At 34.5% G+C, this 9,927-nt stretch overlaps 1 non-coding gene across 1 annotated transcript; it reads left to right on the top strand.

The window, feature by feature from the left end:
* The first annotated feature begins 881 nt into the window (after nt 1–881).
* On the top strand, nt 882–988 carry LOC119473789. Its single transcript, XR_005203011.1, has one exon. It is a non-coding gene; the product is annotated as a U6 spliceosomal RNA (small nuclear RNA).
* Nucleotides 989–9,927: the final 8,939 nt, after the last annotated feature.

Here is a 9,927-nt window from a genome sequence, read left to right as displayed (position 1 = left end):
ATTCAACATAGTATTGGAAGTTCTGGCCAGAGCAATCAGGCAAGAAAAAAAAAAAATAAAGCATATTCAATTAGGAAAAGAAAAAGTCAAACTGTCTCTATTTGCAGACAATATGATTGTATATTTAGAAGACCCTATCTTCTCAGCCTAAAGCCTCTTTAAGCTGATAAGCAACTTCAGCAAAGTCTCAGGATACAAAATCAGTGTCCAAAAATCACAAGCATTCCTATACACCAATATCAGACAAACAAGAGAGCCAAATCATGAGCAAACTCCCACTCACAATTGCTACAAAGAGGATAAAATATCTAGGAATACAACTAAAAAGGGATATGAAGGACCTCTTCAAGGGGAACTACAAACCACTGCTCAAGGAAATAAGAGAGGACACAAACAGATGGAAAAACATTCCATGATCATGGTTAGGAAGAATCTATATCATGAAAATGGCCATACTGCCCAAACTAATTAATAGATTCAACACTATCCCCATCAAGCTACCATTGACCTTCTCACAAACTGGAAAAACCCACCTTAAACTTCATATGGAACCAAAAAAGAGCCCACACAGCAAAGACAATCCTAAGCAAAAAAAACAAAGTTGGAGGCATCACGCAATATGACTTCAAACTATACTTCAAGGCCACAGTAATCAAAATGCATGATACTGGTACCAAAACAGAGATATAAACCAATGGAACAGAACAGAGGCCTTGGAAGTAAGGCCATCTACAACCATCTGATCTTTGACCAACCTAACAAAAACAATCAATGGAGAAAGGATTTCCTATTTAATAAATGATGTTGGGAAAACTCACTAGCCATGTGTAGAAATCTAAAACTGGACAGCTTCCTTATACCTTATACAAAAATTAACTCCAGCGCTCGCTTCGGCAGCACATATACTAAAATTGGAATGATACAGAGATGATTAGCATGGCCCCTGCACAAGGATAACATGCAAATTAGTGAAGCATTACATATTTTTACACATATACACCATGGGATACTATGCAGCCATAAAAAATGATGAGTTTGTGTCCTTTGTAGGGACATGGATGAATCTGGAAACTATGATTCTCAGCAAAGTGACACAAGAAAACAAAATCAAGCACCACACGTTCTCACTCATAGGCGGGTATTGAACAATGAGAACACATGGACCCAGGGAGGGGAACATCACACCCTGGGGTCTGTTGGGGAGGACTAGGGGAGGGACAGCAGGCGGTGGAGAGGTTGTGGATGGATAACATGGGGAGAAATGCCAGATATAGGTGATGACAGGGATCAAGGCAGCAAACCACATTGCCATGTTTGTACCTATGGAACAATCCTGCATGTTCTGCACATGCAGAACATAAATATATATATATAATTAACTCCAGATGGATTAAAGATTTAAACATAAGACCAAACACCATAAAATTTCTACAAGAAAACCTACGCAAAACCATTCAGGACATAGGCATAGGCAAGAACTTCACAACTAAAACACCAAAAGCATTGGCAACAAAGCCAAAATAGACAAATGGGATCTAATTAAACGTAACAGCTTCTGCACAGCAAAAGAAACAAGCATTAGAGTGAACAGGCAACCAACAGAATGGGAAAAAATTTTTGCAACCCACCCATCTGGCAAAGGGCTAATATTCAGAATCTACAAAGAGCTAAAACAAATTTACAAGAAAAAACAACCCCAGCAAAAAGTGGTCAAAGGATAAGAACAGACACTTCTCAAAAGAAGACATTTATGCAACCAACAAACATATGAAAAAATGCTCATCATCACTGATCATTAGAGAAATGCAAATCAAAACCACATTGAGATACCATCTCAACGCCATTTAGAATGACAGTAATTAAAAAATCTGGAGACAACAGATGCTGGAGAGGATGCGGAGAAAGAGGAACGCTTTTACACTGTTGTTAGGAGTGCAAACTAGTTCAACCATTGTGGAAGAAAGTATGGCAATTCATCAAGATCTAGAAATAGAAAAACCACTTGACCCAGCAATCCCATTACTGGGTGGTATATACCAGAAGGATTAAAAATTGTTCTAGTATAAAGATACATGCACAGGTATATTCATTGTGGCACTGTTTACAATAGCAAAGACTTGGAACCAACCCAGATGCCCATCAATGATAGACTGGATAAAGAAAATGTGACACATATACACCATGGAATACTATGCAGCCATAAAAAATGATGAGTTCATGTCCTTTGCACGGACATGGATGAAGCTGGAAACTGTCATTCTCAGCAAACTGACACAAGAACAGAAAACCAAACACTGCATATTCTCACTCATAAGCGGGATTGAACAATGAGAACACATGGACAAAGGGAGGGGAACATCACACACCGAGGCCTGTTGGAGGGTCGGGGGGCTAGGGGAGGGATAGCAGGTGGTGGGGGTATTGGGGAGGGATAACATTAGGAGAAATACCTAATGTAGGTGATGGGCGGATGGATGCAGCAAACCACCATGACGTGTATACCTATGTAACAATCCTGCACGATCAGCACATGTACCTTAAAGTATAATAATTTTTAAAAAGTTATAATAAATATAATAAATTAAAGATTTTTAAAGTATAATAATTTTTTTTAAAGTTAAAACCAACTTAAAAAAAAAAAGACATACAGGTGGCCAACAAACGTATGAAAAAATGCTCAACATCACTAACCACCAGAGAAATGCAAATCGAAACCATCTCATACCAGTCAGAATCATTATTATTAAAATGTCAAAAAAACATTCTGGCAAGCCCGGAGAGAAAAGGACACATTTATATGCTTTTCATGGGAACGTAAATTAATTCAGCCACTGTGGAAACAGTCTCAAGATGTCTCAAAGAACTTAGAACTATCAATAGATCCAGAAATCCCATTACTGGGCATATATCCAAAACAAAAGAAATAATTTTACCAAGAAGACATATACACTCGTTTGTTTATTGCAACATGATTCACAATAGCAAAGACGTAGAATCAACCTATGTGCCCATCAATGGTGGATTAAAGAAAGAAAATATGGTATGTACACACAGCTGTGAAAAAGAACAAAATCATGTTTTTGCAGCAATGTGGATGCAGCTTGAGGCCAATATTCTAATTGAAGTAATGCAGGAACAGAAACCCAAATTTTACATATTCTCACTTATAAATGGGAACTAAACATTGGGTAATCATAAGACATAAAGATAACAACAACAGATACTTGGAAGGAATAGAAGGGGGAGGGAGAGAGGGCGGGAGGGGGGCAAGGATTGAAAAGCTGTTGGGTACTATGCTCATACCTAAAGGACAGTACCCCAACCCCCAGCATCACACAATACACCCATGTAACAACCTACACATGTACCCCTTGAATCCAAAATACAAGTTGAAATTACAAAAAATAAAATAACAAAAAAAATTAAGGGGTGCTAACTGATTTTGGGGAATTTTGGTAGATATTTGCGATAGGTAAAATATACATCGACTACACATATGTGTGTATTTATACATCTGTATATATTTTCTTCTCTTCCATATCTATCAAGAACAGAATAGAGAATGACAGAAAGAGACAAGCAATAGTACAAAAAATTTATATTGTGAAGGTATATTAAGAATAGGACTTAGCCAGGCACAATGGCTCACACATGTAATTGAGCACTTTGGGAAGCCGAGGAGGGTGGATCACTTGAGGTCAGGAGTTTGAGACTAGCCTGGCCAACTTGAAATCTCCTGTCTACTAAAAATTCAAAAAAATTATCCAGGTCAGATGGAGGGCGCCTGTATTCCCAGCTACTCAGACGCTGAGTCTGGAGAATCGCTTGAACCTAGGATGCAGAGGTTGCAGTGAGTTGAGATTGCACTGTTGCACTCCAGACTGATCAACAACAGCAAAACACTGTCTAAAAGAAAATAAAGAATAGGACTTAAAGAGCTCTCAAAGTTTGAACTTTGAGAGCTTGGGTGTATTCTGAATATTATATACCCATAGAGAATTTTGAGGAAAAAGATAATCAGTTCCATTGTCGGAATTCAGGACTCAGAAAGCAGAATATATTTTAAAGGTTTATATTGTTTGACAAGTTTTTCAATGGATACGTTAAATCAGCAGATAATTATTGATTTATTTAGTTTATGCATTTACTGGGAATTAATCTTCTTATCTGTATTGTTATATTACTTACACTGACAAAAGGCAACTAGCTTATTTTACAAAACATATTATTAGGGTTACTGAAATGGAAATAAAATCCACAGAAAAGTACTGTTTCAAAACATTGATTACCTGGGTTGCAAAAAGAAATACATATTTATGGATGGCTAGCTGGAAAGAAACCTGTATTTGTGGCTTTACCATAGCTATTCTTTAAAGTACTAAAATAAACTTGCTTCTTGATAGAGTTTCCATGCACTGCCTGAGATGAAACTTGTTTATAGTCTACATTTATCTCCTGTTACAATAGTAGGAGTTTATTTTTGAAGTCATATATGCCTGTGTATTCCTTTTCTAATGATAACTTTGGAATAAGATGATAATATCAGAACATAATTTGATTCTGTGCTTTTTATATCGTATTTTATTCTGTATTATCTGGATTTCCTATTAAAATACACACACACACCCACGAAACAGGTATGTAAGACTTCTGTTTTTACCTCCAGCATGGAAAGAGCTTGGAACCTGCCATTTCCATTCTTACAATAAGAAAAAGCTAAACAAACTGAAAATAGATTACTTTTGGGGGGGTGCATCAGGAAACTAAATGAATAAACAAAACAAAATATATACATTACAATGTAATGCTGCTCAACTATAAAAAGAAATGAGCTACCTAACAACACAAAGGTATGGGTGAATCTTAAATAAATATTAGTTAGTGAAAGAATCCAGCCTGAAAAAAATTACATAATCATTCCTAGTATATGATTTTTAAAAAGAACATTAAAATATCAGAAATTGTTAGGGGGTAGTAAAGTTGAACACATGAAGTATAGCGTGTTTTGTAAGGGCAGTGCAACTGTTCTGTATGTTACTATAATAGTGGATACATGATACAATACATTAGACAAAAATGCATAAAATTTTACAGCTCAAAGAACATTTTGATTCATACAAATTTTAAAAGAAGTTTAGATAGAAGGGATTCCAGGATGGCATTTAGAATTAGAGAAAAACAACAAAACTGTGTTATAAGTATATGAAATGGCCTCACTAAAAGAAGTGGGGAAAAAGGCACTCACTTAAGTGACTCTGGAAATGAGTGGCGTATATAATATTAAATACAAGAGAAATTGTACATAAACTATTTGGTAAAGTTATCTCCCCCAGGGAAAATATTTAATAATCCTGGTACTGAAATTGAACATTTAATAGATGGTGGATGGTGGGAACCAAGTTTTTTACTGTTGGACTGAAAGATTAAAGACAAAATTGAGAAGGTGGCTAGAATGATTTGGAAATTGATTAGAAATGGAGATATTAATATGAACTATGTTTAACTTAATATGAATATACATAATTACCTGTAGAAATAGATTTACATTGTGTAGAATAGAAATACATTTATATGAGTATAAACATGGGCTAATACATAAGTACCTATATATGTATATATGTGCATGTTCATATATATACTTACACACACAAACATATATATAGTCTACACACACACTTTTTTATATATGTGTGTGTGGAGATACATATATATGTGTGTGTGTGTGTGTGTGTGTGTGTCTCTGTGTGTGTGGAAATCTATTCCTTGTTCTATTAGGTGTGAGGGGCTAGAAGCTATGGGAGCATGGTAGTGACAAACCTGATGCCAGGATCTTAATTTACTATACGATTATCCAATAATGAGACATAGGGCTCTATAGAGAAATGGCTGACTCAGACTAGGGCAAGTAATATGCAAATGAGCCTGAACATCTTCTCATGCCATAAAACAAAAAGTTCTCAGAAAAAAAAATGAAACAAACATGTACACACAATGATATGGGTATGTCAAAGGGGCACAGGAGCCCAAAGAAAGCTGTCAATGGTGAAAGCTGGATGAATTCGAGCAGCAAAAGAAATAAAGTATAAAATAAATATCCATGAATCCACACTGATGTAAATTATTGAATAAATATATGAAAATTGGGCTTACATTTTGATAAATTCTGATATATTAAAATTTTCTAAGTTTGGAGTGATTTATACTTTGCAGAAATTCTAAAGGATCTTTTAANCTTCAGTGCAGAAATACCCCAAACACTTTACATGGATACTCTGCCATCAAGGAGGTGGATTATGACTCCCGATTCCTAACTATAGGCATGTATAGTGACTTGCATTCACTGAATATATGGAAGTGGGATATATTCTAATATATATTACACAAATTACACAAATGTAATTAGCAGTGGGACACCTAACAAAGAAACACTACCTCAACCAGGTTGAAGGTGATGAAGGTTAACAAATAGTGATAAGTTTGGTGACAGCAGGTAATATTTTTGATACAATGTAATAAAATAACATGTCACTTCTGTGGTCTGCCTCCTCAAAACACAGAAGCTGAATTTAATCATGAGAAAAACGTTAGACAAGTGCCACTTGAGGGGCATTCTACAAATTATCTGTCCAGAATTTCATGAAACTGTCAAGATCATCAAAAATAAGCAATTCTGAGAAACTGTCATAGCCAAGATATACTTGAGGAGTCAAGGCAACTAATGTCTTGCAGTATCCTGAATGGGATACTGGGTCAGTTAAATGACATTAGGTAAATCTTAAGGATATCTGATACAGTAGAGACATTAATTACTGCTAATATTTCAGTATTGGTTCATTAGTTGTGACAAGTGTACCATGCTAATGTGAGATATTAATAATGGATATAAAATATTAATAATTGATAATAGTCATTAAAAATAACTGGATGTGTATTGTATAGAAACTTCTGTACCATTTTTGCAATTTTCCATCAAACATAGGACTATTTTAAATTAAAAGTTTACTTAAAGCCACAGGTTATCTTATTATGCTCATCTTCACAAGTCATCTTTGTATTTGACCACCTAATATGTGCCTAGAATTTTCACATATTTATACATTTACATAATTATCTCAAAATATTATAAATAAAGTAATTTTAGCAGACTGTGTACAAATACAGAATGCTGTTGTTTGTGGCAAACCTGGCCTATGGTCCCATTCATGTTTCATGGCCCTGCATCACCATCACGTGCAACTTACCCCTAGAGGTTGATAGTATGTCGATCATCTATACTAAAGTAAAAACTGTTTAGAAACAGTTTTCAGAGTCCTAGATGTTGTTAGTGGTGCTGGTGGTGTTGTATGTATGGAGATGGAGTATGTATGAAGAGGTGTGATTTTGTGAGTGTTTCTTCAGCAAGGAAAAGAAAGAAAAACTAATCAATCAGCAGAACTGTTAAGGCTGGGAACCATGGCTCATGCTTATAATCTCAGTAATTTGAGAGGCCAAGGTTGGGGGATTGTTTCAGTCAGGGAGTTAGAGACAACAGCTTAAGCAATACAGCTAGAACCCATCTCCTCACAAATAATTAAAAATTAGCCAGCTGTGGTCCTAGCTACTAGAGAGGCCGAGGCAGGAGAATAGCTTACTTCAGCCTGGGCAACAGAGCAAGACAAAAGGAGGAAGGAAGAGGAGTAAGCAAGGGAGGGAGGAAGAACCCATCACGAGTACTGTAACTTGATTGATTAATGCACCTCAGCTTCTCTGTGTTTTACTTGCTAGAGATTAGTTTGAGGTTTTGTTTGGAAAAGAAGTTTCCCTGCTAAAAATAAGGTTTAAAGTCAATTTGGTGAATTGAAAACTTATGAAAATTGATTTATTATTTTAATGAAAAGTATTTTATTGAAAGTATTTAATATCAAGTACCAGCACTTTGAGGAAAGAGAGGAAAGGATAATAATTAATGGGGTGTATAATAGCTCAAGGCAAAAAAAAAAAAAAAAAAAAAAAAAAAAAAAAAAAAAAGAGCATGGACACAGGAGATTACTTACAGATGCATTCTAAATGGTCTTTGAATTTCTGGTGACCTACCTAGTATGAACACATAATAAAAGTTTATATTTTATTTATGAGCATAAGTCTAAGTCTGTACTATGGCAATGGAAAGAAATATGAGATGGAAGTAAAACAATATTTTCTAAACCTGTTGTTTTGTTATCTAAAGATTAAACATTCAATTTGTAATTTTTTTCTGTCAAGTTTCCACGCAGTTTTTTAAAGATTTTATTTTACTATGATTATTTTTTTGAGAAAGAGTCTCACTCTGTCGCCCAGGCTGCAGTGCATTGGTGCAATCTCAGCTCACTGCCGCCTCCTTCCGCCCGCCCCTCCCCCCCCAACTCCCACCCCTGAGTTCAAGTGATTGTCCTGCCTCAGCCTCCGGAGTACCTGGGATTATAGGCTCCTGGTACCACGCCCGGCTAATTTTTGTGTTTTTAGTAGAGACAGGGTTTCGCCCTGTTGGCCAGGCTAGTGTCAAACTCCTGTGCTCAAGTGATCCACCCGCCTCAGACTCTCAAAGTGCTGAGATTACAAGCGTGAGCCACTGAGCCCAGCCAAGTTTCTATACAATTTTCAAATGTTATATTCAACTTTTGTGGAGACACGTTCATGGACCAGCGATGGTCAATGGAACACATTTGGAGTATGACTGGCATAATACAATACCTAAGAAATAATAAGTGCTTGATAAAAGTTTTCTGTTATTAACACCTAGCAGTAGGTCTGGGTCAACCACTGAATTATCATCTTTGTGAAACCATTATTGAAATGGCATAGAAATTTCATGTAAATAATATTAAAATTATTCTAAAATAATAGAAGCAATAAAAAGTATACTTGTATAAAAATAAGCATTAAACTTGCCTCATATTTCCCTTTGAAGATAATAAATGCCACAAAATAAAGAATAAGGATGACCATATTAGTAGAAAATGCTATAGTCTAATATTGTAAGAAGCATTTTTTTAAATTTAAATATCTTATATATGCAATCTTTGGAAAATAGCTTATAACTAAATTCTGCTGAACCCAAGTTAAAACAAACCGAAGCTTCAAAAATAATGAAAACCCCTAGCTATGCTTTCCAATCTGCAACAAAATAGGAAAGCAGTGGCACATTTGCAAATAGAAATGATGGTTGGTAAGAGTGGATAAAACAGGAAAAATATCTAAAAACTCAAATATAAACACACACAAAAAAATGACAACCATAAAATTAAATAAAGCATGAAAAAATAAAACTGTTAATGCATATATTGTATATCTTCATAAGATGCAGAAATAATAAAAAGGTTATAGAAACAAAATGAAAAAACTGAAACAGATCAGTAATCTTAGTATTAATTGAAATATCAAAAACTAAATTCAAAAAGTAGATAATTTGAGTTTTTATAAAGAGTTCAAGTTTCTAGAAAAAGAAAAAAATATATTCAGTTTATTTATGAAAATCTTCAATGTGTGACTCTAAAGATTGAAGAAATTAACAGAAAGACATAAAACTATCACTTTTGAATAAAAATGCTAAAGTTAAAAATTCTAAAAAGACTCTAATGGAATACATATTAAAATAACCTACTAAATACTTAATATATGGACAAGAAAGAAAGGAAATATGGCTGAAAAAAAATTTTAAACATGTTATAAATAAATACTTTAAAAAATTTTAAATATAAGTGGTCATATAAATGTGACTTAAAATAGTAGTATAAATTCTTTCTCCTACGTGAAAATATCTAAGATTTCAAAAAGCATATTTTATGCATTAAATTTTGTTTGTTCACTTTCTCCAGATAATTATTTGTTTATGCAACTGTGATAATTATATATATACAAACATTTTTGAAAATTATTTCTTTTTTTTTTTTTTTGAGACGGAGTTTCACT

The sequence above is a fragment of the Cebus imitator genome, unplaced genomic scaffold (genome assembly GCF_001604975.1).
Source record: "Cebus imitator isolate Cc_AM_T3 unplaced genomic scaffold, Cebus_imitator-1.0 Scaffold184, whole genome shotgun sequence".
NCBI lineage: Eukaryota > Metazoa > Chordata > Mammalia > Primates > Cebidae > Cebus > Cebus imitator.
This window is presented reverse-complemented; position numbering and strand designations above follow the sequence as displayed.